Source organism: Lynx rufus, unplaced genomic scaffold (genome assembly GCF_022079265.1).
Source record: "Lynx rufus isolate CCGP_SWC_20201006 ecotype Redwood Valley unplaced genomic scaffold, mLynRuf1.p SCAF_10, whole genome shotgun sequence".
Classification (NCBI taxonomy): domain Eukaryota; kingdom Metazoa; phylum Chordata; class Mammalia; order Carnivora; family Felidae; genus Lynx; species Lynx rufus.
The window spans coordinates 70,776,568-70,793,707 of NW_025814824.1; the positions used below are offsets into that span (position 1 = coordinate 70,776,568).

At 46.4% G+C, this 17,140-nt stretch overlaps 1 protein-coding gene across 1 annotated transcript in view; it reads left to right on the forward strand.

Annotated features, from left to right (window-relative positions):
- Positions 1 to 4,723: 4,723 nt before the first annotated feature.
- LOC124502799 (A-kinase anchor protein 2) overlaps positions 4,724 to 17,140 on the forward strand; it is a 107,027-nt gene continuing 94,610 nt past the window's right edge. Inside the window, exon 1 of the mRNA XM_047067452.1 lies at positions 4,724 to 4,811. The gene's annotated coding sequence lies outside the window, so the exon portion shown is untranslated. The remainder of the gene's footprint in view (positions 4,812 to 17,140) is intronic.

Consider the following 17,140-nt stretch of genomic DNA (forward strand, 5'->3'; position numbering starts at 1 on the left):
CTTTCAGTAAAAATCAGGGATCAGTGGAGAACCGTGTTAAGTGGCAAATCCATAGACATACAAAACATCCACATGAACAAGGTAAAACCACTATTTGATTTAGAAAGCAAGCAAATGATCCGTACGGCTCCTAGGACTTAATTGGCTGTCCCAAGTCCTGCAGCCAGCGGGGATAAATTTTTCCTTTTATATCTAAAGTAAAATATTTGAACCCCTACTGACAGAGTAGAAGATGTCCAGTGCCCACCCCACTATTTTTATGGGCTTTTAACTCAAGGGGTTAACTCAAGTGGGGTGGGGTGAGTTCTCCTACTCACTTGTTGTTCTGATTTCTTATTTAGTTTGACTTCATCATCTCACATTATCTTGCCTGATATCCACCCTCTACCAAGCCTCATACAAGCCCTTTGCCTTTGGTTCTCCAAACAAATGCTGTTTTAGGAGGTTACCAGAAGTACTTACATCACAAGAGAGCACAGCAAACAACTTTAAAAGTGTATATTAAATAAATACTCTTTTGCTTTTGGCCTTTTCGGTGATCAGGAATTTCTCATTCTCTGACTTCTCCCCACCCCACCCCCAATCTCCATAGATTCCCAAAGTGAATTGCACTTGAACAGTGTATAAATATTTTTTATCTCAAGAGATATCACCAAATTGTCTTCTGAATTTAGCAATGTATTAATATCAATGTATATTCCCATCCACAGAGTACAATCACTTAATTTTCATCATTCCCTCACCAACAAGAAATAAAATTTGTATTTTATGTATTTACCAATATCATAGGCCAATATCATATTGTCACTTACATTTCTTTAATTATGAAGTTTGAGCATTATTTATCTATAAACGACTGTTTTCTTTTTCCTATTAGGTATTTGGTGATTTTCTTCAATTTTCTTATTGATTTGTAAGAACTCTTCACATAGTAGAGATAGTAATTCATCGTTATGTATGTTGCAAATATTTTCCCCAGTTTGTTTCTTCCCATACATTTTCAGTGGTGCATCTGGTCCCATGATGCCCTTGGGATTGGGATTGTTCCTAACTTTCCAGTGACCTCACCTGTTGCTTGTGGGGAAAGCCCCACAGATCTAAGGCTATTGGTTTCATGGAGGCCAGCCTTTTTGGTGTTGGTCTTTTTCCTTAATCCCCTCCTCCTCTTCCTCCTCCTCACCCCTTATTCCTCTTCCTCTTCCTTCTTCCTAGTAAATCTTTATTTTCAGTGGGACACATTTAACATATGAAGATTACACCCAGCTGATGTTTTTTGATGTTGCTCCTTGCTAGAAGGAGGAAGTGGCAAGTTCTCTTTTATGATGGGCCTCCCTTAACCACCCCCCCCCCCCGCCTTTTGGTTTGCAAATGATCTCTCTGAGGGACTCACTGAGTCTTTTTTTCAGTTTCTACTATTCTCTAAGTTTAGGGACATGTGGCTACTGAAAGACCAGTATTTGCTGGACTTGGTTCATTGTTTGGGAAGAGAGAGAGAAGAGCTTTGTCAATCTGTATCTAGGCTGACCTCTTTCCCAAAAAGCCTTTACTTTTGGTGTTTCTTCAGCAGGTACATTGTATTTCTTGGGTCCCTTGGAGGTCACTGTCCCTCAGGCACAGTTTATGTCACTCCAGCAGCATAGCAGATGCAAAATGGGCAGAAATGTACATTAGGCCATAGTGAAAGAAGTCCTGAGTTCTTTCCCGGCTAAGCAAAATTTCCATAGGTTTTGTGTCCTAGATGCTGTAGGGCCTTTGGGAGTATTAAAATTTTCACATCTCAACTATGTTTTTTTTTCCCCCCACAAAATTAGTAGCCCCTTCTTTGCTTCAAATGGGCTTCTGTAGTGCATCTAGGAGACTAAATGTGCTTCTTTCATAAAATATTCTCAGCTCCAATAACCATTATCATGTTAAGAGACAAATGATGTGATGTACCCATAAGAATGTGCTGGGTGATAAAGCCAGCTTTCCCCATCTCCAGCATTTCTCATATTCTCATGTTCTTAAGATCACGTGGAAGCTGTTAGAACACTTTTCCTAGCCCTGCCCCCAGGGATTCTGACTTTGTAGGTAAAGGTGGGGCCGAGAAATCTGCATTCTTAGTGAGCGCAGAGGTGGTTCTGATGTCTGTGGTCCTTGGTATTGGCTTTGAGTCCAAGGCCAGATGTCTCAACCTCAGCACCATTGACATTTGGAACATGGTAATCCTTTGTTGCTGGGGTGCTGGTTAGCAACATCTGGGACCTTATCCCTTAGATGTCAGTAGCACCCTCCCCCCATTATAACAATCAGGAATGCCTCCAGACATTGCCAACATGTCCCCTGGGGAGTCAAATCACCCTCAACTGAGAACCACTGACTGAGGGGGAAATAAATGAGAAAATGCTAATTAAAAACAGTTTTTACTTTCATACATAGATGGTCATACCCTCGCATTGATTTCATTGAACAAATTAAACGAATATTTCTGAGCACCTGATATGCACCAAGCATTTTATATTAAAAATGTTTAATATAATCATGGTTACTTCTTTAACATAAGATGGAAGAAAAGGAAATGTTCTTGTAAGTTAATATCTGTTGAATATGCATTTTTCCTAAATTAATATTCCCAATAGTTTTCTGTAGGATATACCAGAGCTTTAAAATTAATATTAAAAAATTAATATTAATTAACCAATATGAAAAGTAATATTAAATTAAAATGAATATTAAAATTGGCATTGCTTTAGGGAGGATGTAATTCAGCTGGTGTGAATTGCTGTACTCTCTAGTGATGAAACAAATTTGATTTATAAACTTTACATTTATTTTAATTTAGAAACATAGGAAGAAAGTCATGATGCACCTGCCATAATACTGTTTCTAAAACCTCACCTCTGCTGTAATTTTAGAATCTCTCCTTGGAGAGTCTGTGGTCCACATAAATAAATAACTGTACCCAAACATGCTCATTTCAATGTGAGTTTTTCACATGTTAGTAAAATGTTAAAAATAGACCATGATGTAGGGCACTCAGATATTTAACTCCTTACGTCAGTGACAGGAGGAGCTACAAGGAAGGAAAGAGGGAAAGAAAGAAGGTAGGAAGGGAGGGGGAAGGAAGTGACAGAAGGAGGAAAGAAGAAAGGATGGAAGGAGGAAGGAAGGAAGGAAGAAAGGGAAGGAACAGGAATTGATTGAGGATAATGCTCTATAATCTCTGACCACCGGTCAGTAAATTCTATTGAAATTCAAGAGTAGAGACCTACAAGGAGGCTGGTGAAACCATTCCTAAAAGGCAAGAAAAAGAAGCCTATTGACATTCAGGAACCCTGAAGAGATCAGCTGACTTCTCCATTGTAGACTTTATCCCCCTCCTCCCAGAAAGGTGTGAATACAGCTCAAGACAGGAAAGGAGTCTTTTCTGCAGAGGGTGCTGTTGTTAATGTGTCAATAGTGTGGACAGGCTTTCTGGGCAGTTCCCAATGATATCATTTCTTTGTACTGGAGATCAAGGACCTTTGTGGATTAGGAAAGAAGAACCAGACCCCGGCAGCTCTCTTTCCTGCTGTGTTTGGCAGGCAGCACTGAGTCTCAGAAGAGGACCCCAGGACCTTGGCCAGGGGTTCAGAAAGAAGCAGGCCCACCTAGAAATGGAAACTCCAAAGAGAGTAAGGCGCTCTGACTTACAAAGCTGGAGAGAGAATAAATAGGAAAATGAAAAACCCCCATCATTCCTAGTGGAAGGCTGAATTCAAGAAACCTGGCTTTATATTATTTTCCTCTGCAGAGAGCGTGCAGAGTAAGATAACTGCTTGCTTTTTAAAAATGCTGTTTTCTGTGTAGGGTGTTTCAGCGTGTGTCCTCTCAGGATTTCCAGACAGTCCCTAAAGGGTCATTAACATTATTTAAATATTCATGCTGGGGGAGGGGACCACAGACTGAAATTTCAGACCGCTCCAGAGTGAGGGACGGTTGGCTACTATCCTAATGCGGCCCCACCTTGTGTATCAGCTGCCTCCTTCCCCACCGATGGCTTTGTTAACACACGCGCTTTGACACCAGGCCACCGGCTGCCACAACGAGGAGGGCAGCGCGACGGCTCTGGAGAGCCGGTGAGCCGGAAGCATCCCCGTCCACACCTTGGCCTCTAGGCCACATCGGGGAGAGCCCCAAAACACAAAGACGCACTTCCTAACCGCTGCCGGCCGTTGTACTTACCCGGGGACAGTCGTGCGGTGTCGAAATGAAGGATTGCTCCCACCTCGGGCAGGAGCTCAGCAGCCCCTGGCGTTGCGAGCGCGCACATACACCCACACGCTTCCACCTACTTACATACACGTACGTGTACCCCAACACACACCCGCCTGTGCACACGCCGACACGCCCACCCGTGCACTGACAACAGGTCCACATCCCCAGACACAGAGCCCTCTCCCCAGTTAGGAAATACTGGGCTTCACTTGCCTCTATCCATCCATCTCTCCATCCCTCCACCCCTCCAATGTACCCATTCATTCATTTCGTGGTTTCTCGGTTTGTGCTTTGGATTCCACCAAAGCCAGAGACGCGTGGGTGGATGGGGAGGGCACATGGAAGCGGAGGGGCGGCCCGCGGTCGCCGGGCGCTGAGAGGGGCGGGGAAGGGGCGGGCTCCGGCAGCCCACGGGCGGCGCTCCTGGCCCTCCGGCGCGCCCAGCGGCCGCTGCGCCCGGCAGACGCGCTCGCCCCGGCCCCGGGGCTGCCGCACGCCTTCCCCGGAGCTTCTCTAGACGCCCCGCGCCGGAGCAGAGCTCGAGGACTGCGCCCCCCAGGATCCCGCGCCCAGAGGTGGGTGGCCCAGGCTGGGGGCGCGGCGGCCCCCGACTCCGCGTCCCCGGGACGCCCTCCTAGTGTTGCGGCCTCAGGCGTCGTCCCCGGGGCGCCCTCCGAGTGTTGGGGCTCCAGGCGTGGGGAAAGGGTGGCCCGGGAGGGGCTGCAGATCTGGGGTGTCCTCCGAAGGATCGCGGACTTTAAAGGGCTTTTATGGCCTTGCCTAGCGGAGCGTGTGCGCGGAGGTGGCCTGGCTGGAAAGGGCTGTGGCCATGTGGCTTTGAATTCCTAGGTTTGGGGGAGGGCCGAGCCTTTGGCTGCTTTATTCAATACTTAGTTATATATGCTTTAGAAAAATAAACTTAGGACCCTTTCTTCTGCCCTCCAACACACACACACACACACACACACACACACACACACACACACACACACAGGCGGGCTGTACAGGAAAAGCGGGGAATATCTAACGGCCGTGGCCACCCCTCCAGATCCGGAGCAGCAGAGGATGGAACCACTGGTTCCAGCTCCCGAGTAAGACGCGGGTCCTTAGATGGCAGCGCTGGGGCGTTGGGGGAGCGCAGGCCGGGGAGGGCCGGGTCCCCGGCGAGGGTCTGGGTCTGGGAGCTGCACACTCCGGAGACCATGCAGCCTTTCTGTGCAGGGGCGCCCGGAGTACGCGCTGAGCCTGGAAGTTTGGCCTGTGGCTGAGACCCCAGCTGTTAGGACCCGGTGTTTTATCCTGGATAAAGCGGAGGGTACCTGTCTTTGGGCCCTTCGTGGAGACAGTTTGGGGAGTGGAAGGGGCTGGTCGCGATGGTGCTCGCTGGGCAAACTGTGCCTGTAATCTGGGTGGAGGCAGCGTGAGCTCAGGGATGGGAGCGAGGAGATCCTGGCGGCCCTGAGAAATTCTGGAGAAGCGTACTGGAGGACGAGGGACTGAATCGAAGTCCGTGAGAGCTGGGAGCCCGGGACCTGGCGGAGGAAGGCGGGCGGGCCTGGGAGCGGCGGCGCGGGTGGCCTTGAGCACTGCCGGCTAAGGGGCGGCTGCGCGCAGTGGGGAGCCAGGCAGGGAGCAGAACAGGCAGCGGGTTACTGAGCTCCCGGCCCTCATGGCAGACGCTCGCCAGCCAGCCTTGGGGACCTTTCCCTAATCCGCAAAAAGGGGGCGTCGCGAAGGGCGATGACTCATTTTGAGAGGCCGTGGGTTGTCCCTCCAGACCCGTTCAAGCCAGTTGCGTGGGGCAGTATTGATTTGGCTGTGATAGGCTGTGTGGTCAGACTTTGACAAATCTTTACCCTTCTCTGTAGCAGTTTTAAGTGCAGAGCCATTAATGTAGGCAAGCTTCTTTCCCCCGCCCCCCCCCCAATGTATTTCTCTTTGAAAAGAGATCTCACACATACACACACTTACCTATACATCTCTACATGGTGCATCTCTGAATCTGCTAACAAGTTCACAGGGGAAGCAGCCTTCCGTCTTCCCATGTTGCCAGGCATCTGGAGGCCACCAGGCACCACTGTGATCCCAGGACGTTGGTTTTTCTTGGTTTTGTTCTAATTCAAGAGAGTTTCGCTTAAGCATCACACTTTTCTTCCTGGAAATGGTCCTAATTTCATTAAATATTGTCTCTTTTCTCCCACCTGGCACCATCCCCAAGCCTGATCAATAAAATTTCAGAGTAAGGAGTTTACTTTGTCTGTTTAAACGTAAAGCCCTTTAAGAATTAAAACTTGCCCTAACACATCTTCTAAACGGCTGTCCACTGCCAGCTTTCTCCTGCCCAGTTTTGACACTGGCTCTTTGCTCAGAGGGCGCTTTCTCCTTTGAGTGGGCACAACATGGGTCAGGTAGGTCCTGCAATTATTTGGGGCTACACCAATACCATTAGTCAGGAGCCAAGAAAAATGAAAGTAACCCTCCTCGGGTCTCCCAGCATCTTCCCTAGTGGACTGCAAGTTAGGTGTTGAGATGTTTCTCTGGCACCAAAGTTCACTTCAGTTTCTTTCGGAGATGCTGAGGTGCCGGTGGGAGCGGGTGACTGGGTTCTGAGATGGGACAGACATTTTGAAATACCCATTATCTCATAGTTCTGGCATGACGGTTGGCAAGGCTTCCTGCCTGCACAGTTCACGGTAGTGTAGTCAGATTATTTCACTTCCATAAGTGGCTCGTTCTCACTCAGGAACCTCAGGATTTCAGACTCATGAGATGAAGCAGGTTGTCTTAACTTCTTATCAAGTAAGCGGGGAGGGTAGTATGAGCCATTGGTTGTTTTACGACTAAAACTTATCAATATTTTAGTATAGCACTATTACATATTACTTTTAAAAATGTGATCACCCTAGATTTTCTAGTTAATTATTAGAATTATTGTCTAGATACCCTCTTTATAGATTTAATGGACTCCTAAAGCATCCATGTCTCAGATTTCTATCACGGATGCTATTACAAGTCTCTGGGTTTTTTTTTTTTTAATGGTTTTTATTTTATTTTATTTTTGAGAGAGAAAGAGTACCAGCAGAGGAGGGGCAGAGAAAGAAGGAGACAGAATCAGAAAGTAGGCTGCAGGCTCTGAGCTGTCAACACAGAGCCCAGCACCGGGCTCAAACTCATGAACTGCGAGATCATGACCTGAGCCGAAGTTGGCTCTCAACCGACTGAGCCACCCAGGCGCCCCTACAAGTCTCTATTTATTAAGATAGTGAGACATGTTTCAAATAAAAATGAAATTGAGTTTGCATGGAAGTTGTGTTGAGGAGTTTTAATAATTGAAACAGGTGAAACAGGGGCATGTTGAAATTTACTTCTAAAGACCAAAAGGGTGATGTTTAGTTCTATTCTTTAATTTTATACATTTCTTGAAGCTGGTAGAATTGATGATCAATCTTGACTTAGCCTCTAAAATGGCTGTTCTTTGATCTTGAGAAATGATCTTGAGTCATCATTTGCTTAGATGATTGATCAGGGATTCTGTACTACCTATTGGAAATTTGAACAAATTAATTAATGTACTTATCAATAATTTTAGTAAATTTTACTGAAAAACGAAACAACTTTAAGTTCAACAATTTTAGTAAGTTTTGCTGGAAAACGTCATCATTTTCTTTATACTGTGTAAACTCTACACCCATGGATAGATTTTCTATGAAGCTAAAAAAGGTGAAGTTTGGGGGTCTCCTCACTGGCACCCACCTTACCCATTAGCATGTTGAGTGGTTTGGGCATGAGGGTGGCAGTGCCTCCATGATCCATGATGAGATCCATGCTCTTTGTAAGGTAATCCGCTTCTAAGAACATATAAGTCCACTGTTACTTGAAAAAAAAAAAGAAAAAAAAAGGAGGCGTACCTGGGTGACCCCATCGGTTGAGCTCCGACTTCAACTCAGGTCATGATTTCGCCGTCTGTGAGTTGGAGCCCCACATGGGACTCTCGGCCATCAGTGCAGAGCTTACTTCGGATCCTCTGTCCCCTCTCTCTCTGCCCCTACCCCGCTTGAGCTCTCCCTCAAAAAAATTAATTAAAAATTGGAAAAAAAAAAAAAAGACCACCATTCAAGTTTTGGACCTTTACCCTTCAAACATGTTTGTCAGGAATGTATTATTACAGGAGAGTCAAAATCATCTCTATTTCAATATGAAATCCACTATTTTTCTCAAAGAGAAAATTATAGAGTTTGGGTATGTGATTGTCACTAGCACTTGATTAACTAGAATACTTAAGAAATGAATTACATTAAGTAATATAAGTTTAAACCTGAGTTTTAAAAATGCATTTCAACTGTTGGTGATACAAGTGTGTATCTAAGGGGTAAAATGAATGGCTACCTTGCTTGGCTTTGCCTTGGTGAGTTTACTGTGGTGACTATATTGTTGTCTGTCCATTGACAATTTAGGACTTTGTAGTCTCTGCGTGATGTCAACACAGATAAAAATTAAGATGTGTAGGAGCGCACAAGTGTAATTGTGGAATCCACTCCAGGACGGTCTCTGGAGACCGGCTTTTGAGAAAACAGATCCCAGTACAAATATCATTTCTGTTCTTTGCCCCACTCTCTGGAAGGTTGAGCGCCAGAGAAATGAATTAATCATGACTTTTCCATCGCCTACCGTACAGCAAGATGCACTTTCACCAGGGTTCGGCCCAGGGTTCTCTTTACCTGTTGAAGTGAATTCTGAGATTGGGGAGGTGCAAGAGAGGACAGACAGCATGGGGGAAGGGCCTGAGGGTATCCTTGGGCCCGTCTACCTCTTTCCCCTTTGGTATCTGTCTCTGAAATCCAGGCGCACCAGTTCTCCCAGGCCTTGGGGGGTACAGTCAAGTGGAAGCAAGTGTAACTGACATTGCTCCCCTCTTGGTTGGGGTCTCAGGGTGACCAAATGTGCCACGCAGCCGGAGAAGGTGGCCTGTGGAGGCGGAATGCTGCTCATTTTCCCCAGGGATGGGAGGTGAGATGAAGGAGCTTCCCTCAAGTGGGTTTGAGGAGTTGGGTGTTTTTGTTTCATCCTTTAAGTCTTGGAGATATGTGTCCTGGTTGAGGGGGTCGTGGGGTGAATGCCAGGGAAGTGGGGGGAGCTGCAGGACACTGTGAAGAATGTCGTTGTCCTTTGACCTTTTGCTTCCTTAGGGGTGGGCAGGACTTTTCTGGTGGGTTTTGCTGCTTGAGTGGAGCAGCCTGAGTGAGCAGAGGTCTGCAGATGGTGTGATGCCCAAGTTATCCAGAACCATGGCGGGGCCAAAACACAGTAACGCCTGGGCCGAGTTCTCTGTAAGATCTTGGGCATGCCACTTAAATGGAATCTCAGTTCCCTCACCTACAAAAATGGGAATACCAAAACCTGCCTATTTGAAAACTTGTGTTCAATGAGATATATGGAAGCACCTTGCATGTATTGTATTTCTTAAGTTAAAATCTCTTCTCATCTTTTTTTCTTAGGATATATTTATTTATTTAAGTAATCTCTACACCCTGGGCACCTGGGTGGCTCAGTCGGTTAAGCGTCCGACTTCAGCTCAGGTCATGATCTCAGGGTTCGTGAGTTCGAGCCCCGCGTCGGGTTCTCTGCTGACAGCTCAGAGCCTGGAGCCTGTTTCGGATTCTGTGTCTCCTTCCCTCTCTGACCCTCCCTTGCTCATTCTCTGTCTCTCTCTCTCTCTCAAAAATGAACATTTTTTTATATGTTTATATTTTTGTTATATTTTATGTTTATAAACATAAAAATAAACATAAACATTAAAAAAAATTTTTTTTAAGTAATCTCTACACCCAACATGGAGCTTGAACTCACAACCCTGAGATCAAGAATCTCATGCTCTGCTGACTGAGTCAGCCAGGTACCCTAAACTCTCTTTTCATGTTTATGGTAGATGCAAATAAATGGTTTTTAAACTTAATTTTTAAAATTCCAGCAATTTGCGGCAGGTCAATTGTTCATCCTTCACACTGATAAGATGGAAAAGGGTTGAGCACAGAGATTCTGCAAACCTAACGTCACCTTCACTGGCCAGCCCCCTTTTGACTTGGGGGAGTCTGGCTGACATCCTTCTTCTCCCATTGCCCCCACAGCACTTACACTATCACGGCTTCTTCCATTTTTCTTTACTTGCTTCTTCTTTATGCTTTGAGTGAGTCAGAAATTGTTCCTCATCGGACAAACGGACCCAAATTTTCAGGACCCTAATCCTGGGCTTTAAGCTCACTCAGTGACCCGTAGTGTGATGGATGTCAGTGGGACCTCCCTTCCGAAACTCGTGCAAGATTCTTTGCCGGCTCTAATGAGTTTACTCTGTCACTAAGATGGGAACAGGGATTAATATATTAAGTAAAGATGTGCAGCCAGGATTAAAATGAAAACGGTTTTCAGAAGAGCCTGAGAAGCCTCGTTAATCCAATCCTTTTATGTTTTACCATTTAATTTCACAGATTTGCCGTAGATTTTGCAGGCTGGATGAATTATTAAGTAGCACATTACTTTGAATAAATTCTTAAGTGTTACAAATCATTCTTTTATACACACCAGCCTCCAGCCTCGGCCCAAAGCTTGCCACCGAATCAATCCTCTGTGCCAGCGAGGACTGGGGTCTGGACTAGCACGAGCCTGTGCCTTTAAGGAAGCGAGGCGGTTATAAAAAGTAGCTGGGGATTCACAAGCAATATGATTTAAAAAGCGGAACATTGTAGCTCCTGACCCTGTTTGCAATGCCTCCGTGAAGTTTTCTTTTTAGTCATTGCGGGAGGGAAATCCCCCTCTTAAAATGTCCCACAAAAGGGGGACCATGCAACTCATGTCCACTGACCCGCTGGTGTATCTAGTCCTACACTGAAGACCCAATTTCCTGGGAATCTGCCCTGTTCACTTGGGCAGCATATCTGGACGTGCAGTCTAGTCATACTAGTGTCTAGGTAGGGATTCCTGGGCTCTGGCACAGACAGGATCACCCACTTAAGAGGGGCCTGGATACAGCCTTTTGTTTATTTTTTTCTGGATGCTGCCTTTTAAACCAACGCTTCTGGATGCCAAATAAAGCCTGAGAATTGATTGCATTGGGACACAAGCCTGCAGAGGATACAGATACCTCCCCAGCACCCCACAAGAGTAGTAACTTAGGAGAGAGGGGAATGTGCCCTGGCCCAGGTCCCCAGTGAAGTTCTTTTTTTTTTTTTTTTTAATATTTTTTAATGTTTATCTTTGAGAGACAGACAGACAGAGCATGAGTGGGGGGGGGGCAGAGAGAGAGAGAGGGAGAGAGAATCCGAAGCAGGCTCCAGGCTCTGAGCTGTCAGCACAGAGCCCAGCACCGGGTTCGAACTCATGAACCGCGAGATCATGACCTGAGCCGAAGTCAGATGCTTAACCAACTGAGCCACCCAGGCGCACCCCCAGTGAAATTCTTAAATAAGCAGATGCACTGACCTGCCTGCCTCAGGTCTTGACTGATTTCACTGCTCCAACCCAGAGGCGATCCTAGAACTGCTTCAAAAAGGTCTGTGGCTTCTGCTTGAGCTTTCTGCCCTGTAGGGCCCCTAAACCCCTGATCTCCTTTATAGGATGGACGAGAAATCGAGTCCATATATAAAGATTAAAAAAATGCCAGTCCAGAAGCATTAACCTCTCTTTGAACTACAAAAGGTTGTATGTTATTGCTTCGCACATGCGTTAGTGAGGAGGCCTTGAGGGGGGTTATTACTGTGCAGGGCAAGGATAAACTGTGATGTCGGAGCAGTTTTTCCTGGGTTGTCAGAAGAGGCCAACCCTCTGGAGGTTTCTGCCTGGTGCTTAGCGTGCCCCGGGGGTTTGTCAAGTTTCGAGGAGACATTTCCCAGGCCTTCCAGGTTTATAGTCTTTTGTCAGAGGGGAGTGGGGTGGGGGGCTACAACTGACATCACACCGAGCACTGTGAAGAGAAGGGTTCCCTAGGTGGCCATCCTGTCTGTAGGCCATGATCTTCACAGCGTGTCTATAGTGAACGGTGAGGCCAGGACCGAGCCACTGTCCTGTAGCAGAAACCAGCCCTGCAGATCCGGGGAAAGCCCAGCCCTGGGCAGGGGAGAGGAAGGGACACTGACCTGCCTTTCCTTCCACCCAGTTAACTGCCTCAAATGCAGATCTCTGGGGGCCTACCCAAGCCCCACACCTGGGTGAAGTGTGTGCAGAAGGTTCTAGAAAGGCCAAACCACACTTTCCTGTAGGCGGTTAACTGACTGCTTTCAGTCCCTCTCCCTGACCGGATTGGCTTACATTATCATGACATCATTTGCTCAGCAGAAACACTTTGGAGCAGTGCCTGATGTAAGTTTTGTGATACACCCTACAAACAGAGAAAGAAACCCATTGTTGAGCCCTCTTTACGAAAGGGGCCGGGGGAGTGATTTTCCCAAAGGAATAAATCTTAATTTTCTAGAAAATTCAAGTACTTCACAACTCTGAATTCAAAAGCTCTCTCTGTATGTGTATTAAAATCAAGGTCCATGTGCCATGTGCTGTGTGATTCCAAGGCTGTATTTAGCCTGGCAAATTAGTATTTTGCATTCGAACATTTTATCTTTGCAAAGGATAGCAGGCATTCTCCTCTGACACAATCCCAGATGAACAGAATCCATTCATTTGGGGAGGAAAGCCATCAAAGCGTATAGGCAACTTAGATCATATCCAAGGTGCTTGTCATTATCCCTGTTTGGGGATGATTTTTCCTTTAGAAAAAAGTTCAAATCAGTGTTAAAATGCAGCACAGAGATGGGCCCCAAGTGTGGGAGGCATTGCTTTTGCATGAAATCACAATGTGTACATTGTTTTAAAATATTCTTTTCATCATATGCTTCATTACCAAAACAATTCACAGCCTCCCAAGGATGACAGATGTTATAGTATAACCAGCATGGAGGGTATAAAATAGAAGAATGAAAAGGGAAGAAGCCCCTCCCTCTGGGAGCATCAATGAGAATGGGATTTAGTTTTCTAGGGAAGTCCCTGTAATCCCCAGGGACACCTCGATCTTGAGGTTTCTAGGCTGGGGGTGCTGGGAGGAGCTGAGAGGGAAGGGGAAGGGAATTAACATTTTTTGAGTGTCAGATGCTAAACAGGTTGCTTTATCTCCACCATCTTACTTGTTCCTTACAATCGCCACCATTTTTCAAGCGAGGATACTGATGCACTTGGCAGTTATGGAACCAGCCAAGGGCCCCACAGCTGCGTGACGTCCTCCTGTTTCTCCCACTCAGCTCCCTCCTGTTACTAAACCAGTGCTGTTCAAAGTGTGGTCTGGGGACCTGTGGCATTGCCAGTACTCAGGAGCTTGTTGAAACGAGAGAATCCTGAGCCCCGTCCCAGACCTACTGAATCAGATTCTGCATTTTAACAAAATCCCCGAGAATCTGTATGCACGTTATAGTGTGAGAAGCTCTCTTACCCCATTTGGCGGAGGAAGGTTTGGCAGTCAACCCTATGCAAAGTAGCCAAGCTTCCAGACTGGAATCAGCAGATTCAACCTGAGAGTTTGGTCCGCGAGAGGGAAGGATGCTCCTAGAATCTAGTGGGATAAACACCCTACAATGCACAGGACAGCTGCCCACCATGAAGAATTACCCTCCCCAGAATATCCAGAGTGCTGATGTTGAGGTACCCCGGATCTCGTTGTCTGTCTAGAATTCACACCCTGTAGATGTGTTTCCGTAGCTTCAGATGCACGTAGCTCTTTAGCAAGCATATCTTAAATGAGAGGATACAAATTGCAGTGTGCTATGCAGATGTGATTCTTTATATTGGGACTTGAAAAGTGACAAAGAGTTTAGATTGCAACATGAAAAGATTTCCATTAGAGTTTTGAGAGCGTCTGGCTAAGGTACCCAGGAAGCAGTGGAAATACATCCGAGAGCCCTGTACTGATTGCCCCCCACTGGGTCCCTGGCCCCCCACCCCCTTGCCATCCTGCCTGGCAACAGTGCCTTTTGTGTTTTAGTGTCACTTGCCCGGGCCTCTGCCCTATTTTTCAGCTCCCAAGCAAACTGTGTTGGGTCAGCTATGCCACCTGGAGGCTGGGGGAGGAAAGGGGGAAAATGAAGGACTCACTCCCTAGGCCTTTCCTCTCTGCCTCCTGGGATCTGTGGCTCTGCCTCTTTTCTGGCTCAGCTCCTTCGGCTCCAGCACGCTGCAGGCACTTCCGCTGCTAAATATCTATCCTCTGCCCCTTCTCCCTTCTCTCTCCCTTTAGATTCTGGCCCAGAACCTCTGGAACTCTCTCCCCTCCAGCCACTCTGTCTCCCTCCTGCCTTTCCTCTCTGTCTTCCTTCCTTCTGTAAGCTGAGAATCCACCAGAATCGCAACTGGGAAGTGAAACCAGCACGCCCAATGTATATTACGGGGGAAGAAAGTTTTGAAGTGAAATTATATCCAGGAAAGAATCCCTGTCATTCATCCTCAGTTTGAAGAGGATTGCTCTTGAGAGGATTGCGACAAACGTCTCCACCTACTTTCTTGTTTTGTTCTGATTCAACTTACTTTTTCTTGAGCTCTAGAATTTGAAGACAGAGTTCTTTGTAGGTTCTATTGTGTTTTCCAGCTTTCTTTCGTTGTTGGTATTGTAAAATTCATTTTCCAGTACTTTCTTTTCTTAGCTTATTTATTTTGAGAGAGAGGGAGTGAGCAGGGGAGGGGCGGAGAGAGAGGGGGAGAGACGGGATCCCAAGCAGGCTCCCCGCTGACAGCGCAGAGCCCCACGTGGGGCTCAAACTCACGAACCTTGAGATCATGAACTGAGCCTAAACCAAGAATCAGATGCTTAACCGACTGAGCCACCCAGGCACATTATCCACGAAGTAGATTGTTCTAGATAAGCTTTAGAACCAAACTGGATTTGTAATGAAGGCATTCCAAGGAGAAGAAGACCTCTTTGCGACTTCTGGGTACCCTCTTTGCATAACCTTTATTATTCCTTGCAAACAAAAGGTGGGGCCGTAAAAGTGGAGGAGGCTGTGGGGAGTGGCTGGTGGACCAGGCAGAACTTCCAGCCCCAGCACTGAGACCCAGAGGCCAGGGCAGAAGCCAGAGTGCCGGGCCTCTGGCCAGCGTGGAGTGTATCTTCCCAGGGCTGTGTTTTTCCAGCAGACCAGCTGATCTGCTCCAGAGGGCTTTAAACTGGAAGGTGGGGGTTCCAGGAAATAGTGGGAGTCAGAACATGAGAGCAGTTCCTATGGAGGATTATCAGTTTTGTCACAAAAAGGGGGGATTTGACACCTGGTAATTGATTCCTAGTCATTGTTTTGAGAAAATAATTGGGAAATCGTAAGAGGACTAATTTTTGTCTTTAACCTCACTCTTAAAGGTATATAAATGAGAGGAAGGAAACCTTAGAGGCCTCTGTCCCCTGAGGCACCACGTTGCCCTCCAACTTACACCCTCTAGATGTTCTCACCCTCATCACATCTCCCCAACTCCTCAAGGGTCCTCTTGGGCTTGATCATATGTGCCATCTCTCGCAAGTTCCACTGAACTCTTTCTGCCACAAACGATACCTTTCCAAATTGGCCTGGAAAAATGCTAGCAAAAATCATCACACAGTTGACTACTGCAAATACTCGGGCAAATACAAAGTAACAATTGCTGGGGCTTTATGAAGAATGGATCCAAACCAAGGACAGACTTTCTACGATCGGAGGAACACGTAATACAGTATACGTACAGTTGAATAAAACCTTGAACCTTTAACACGGGTCTGTTTTCACCCGCAAGTTATGATCAAGCTTCTTTTTGAAGAGCATAACTTTGAAAGAGTTCAAATTTTTGTTTTTCTTCAGTGAGTTGGGTCTCCTGTAAGAGCAGATACTCTGAGCGCAAAGTAGATTTCAGTTGCTTCTGATAATGAATATTTGTTGAAAGTCGGGCCCTCTTTCAAGTGCCACGTATGTGTTGTCATCTTTGACCCTCATAACATCCTGTTGGGGAAGGCACCGTTATTATTTTGCTTTGTTACAGATGAAGAAACGGAGACACAGAACAAGAGCGCATCACTGGTGGCAAAGCTAGATTTGAATCCCTATGGTCTGGCGTTTATAGACAGTCTCTTAATCATTACCCTCTTTATTCTGCCCTCTTAGTGCTTAATACAAGCTCAGCCAGCCCTCTCCTTTTACTGCGGTTAAAGTTCTGAATCTCAGTCTATAAATAAAGGCTTGCAAAAAAAAAAAAAACCCAGCATTTTAAAATTTACATAAATTAACTTAATTTTGTCTCCAAGTCCTCAACCTGTCCAGCTAACAGAAAATATAACCTCAGTTACTTGGGGGACATGCCCACCTTGTGATTGTTTCCAAGGTTTAAGGCTTTAGAAGGTGCTAGGTTGTGGGAAGGAGGCCATCCCAACACCTGCCCACACTGGTTTCAGCTGTGATTTCCAGGGACGTGTCTACATTGCTTTCGACTGTTTCTGTCCACATGGCCAAGTCTGAGGCTCTCTGCTAGTCTGGGCAGGTGCGGAGGGCCCACAGGAATCCTTGACCAGTCTGTGTACCTGGAGCCTGGAGTCTGCTCTCTGAAACCTTGCCAGTTCCCCTAAGAAATCCCAGGGAGCCGAGGAAAACACCCAGAGGTGGAGGGAGAGAGGACCCTTCCCTTTCCAAAATGCCTTGCATAATCTTGTTGATGGCTTACTTTTTACAAAAGCCAGGAAGAACTTTGACTCCTTCACATCAGATCCCCAAAGTAAGCATTTACGTGAAAAGTCTGGCTGCCTGCCTAAGGAGGGGAGGAAGTAAAAAGAGAAGACATTTATTAAGGTCTCAAAAATGTTCGTGGAGTAGAATGGTGGTTGCCAGGCGCTGGCGGGAAGGAAGAATGAGGAGTTAGTGTTTAA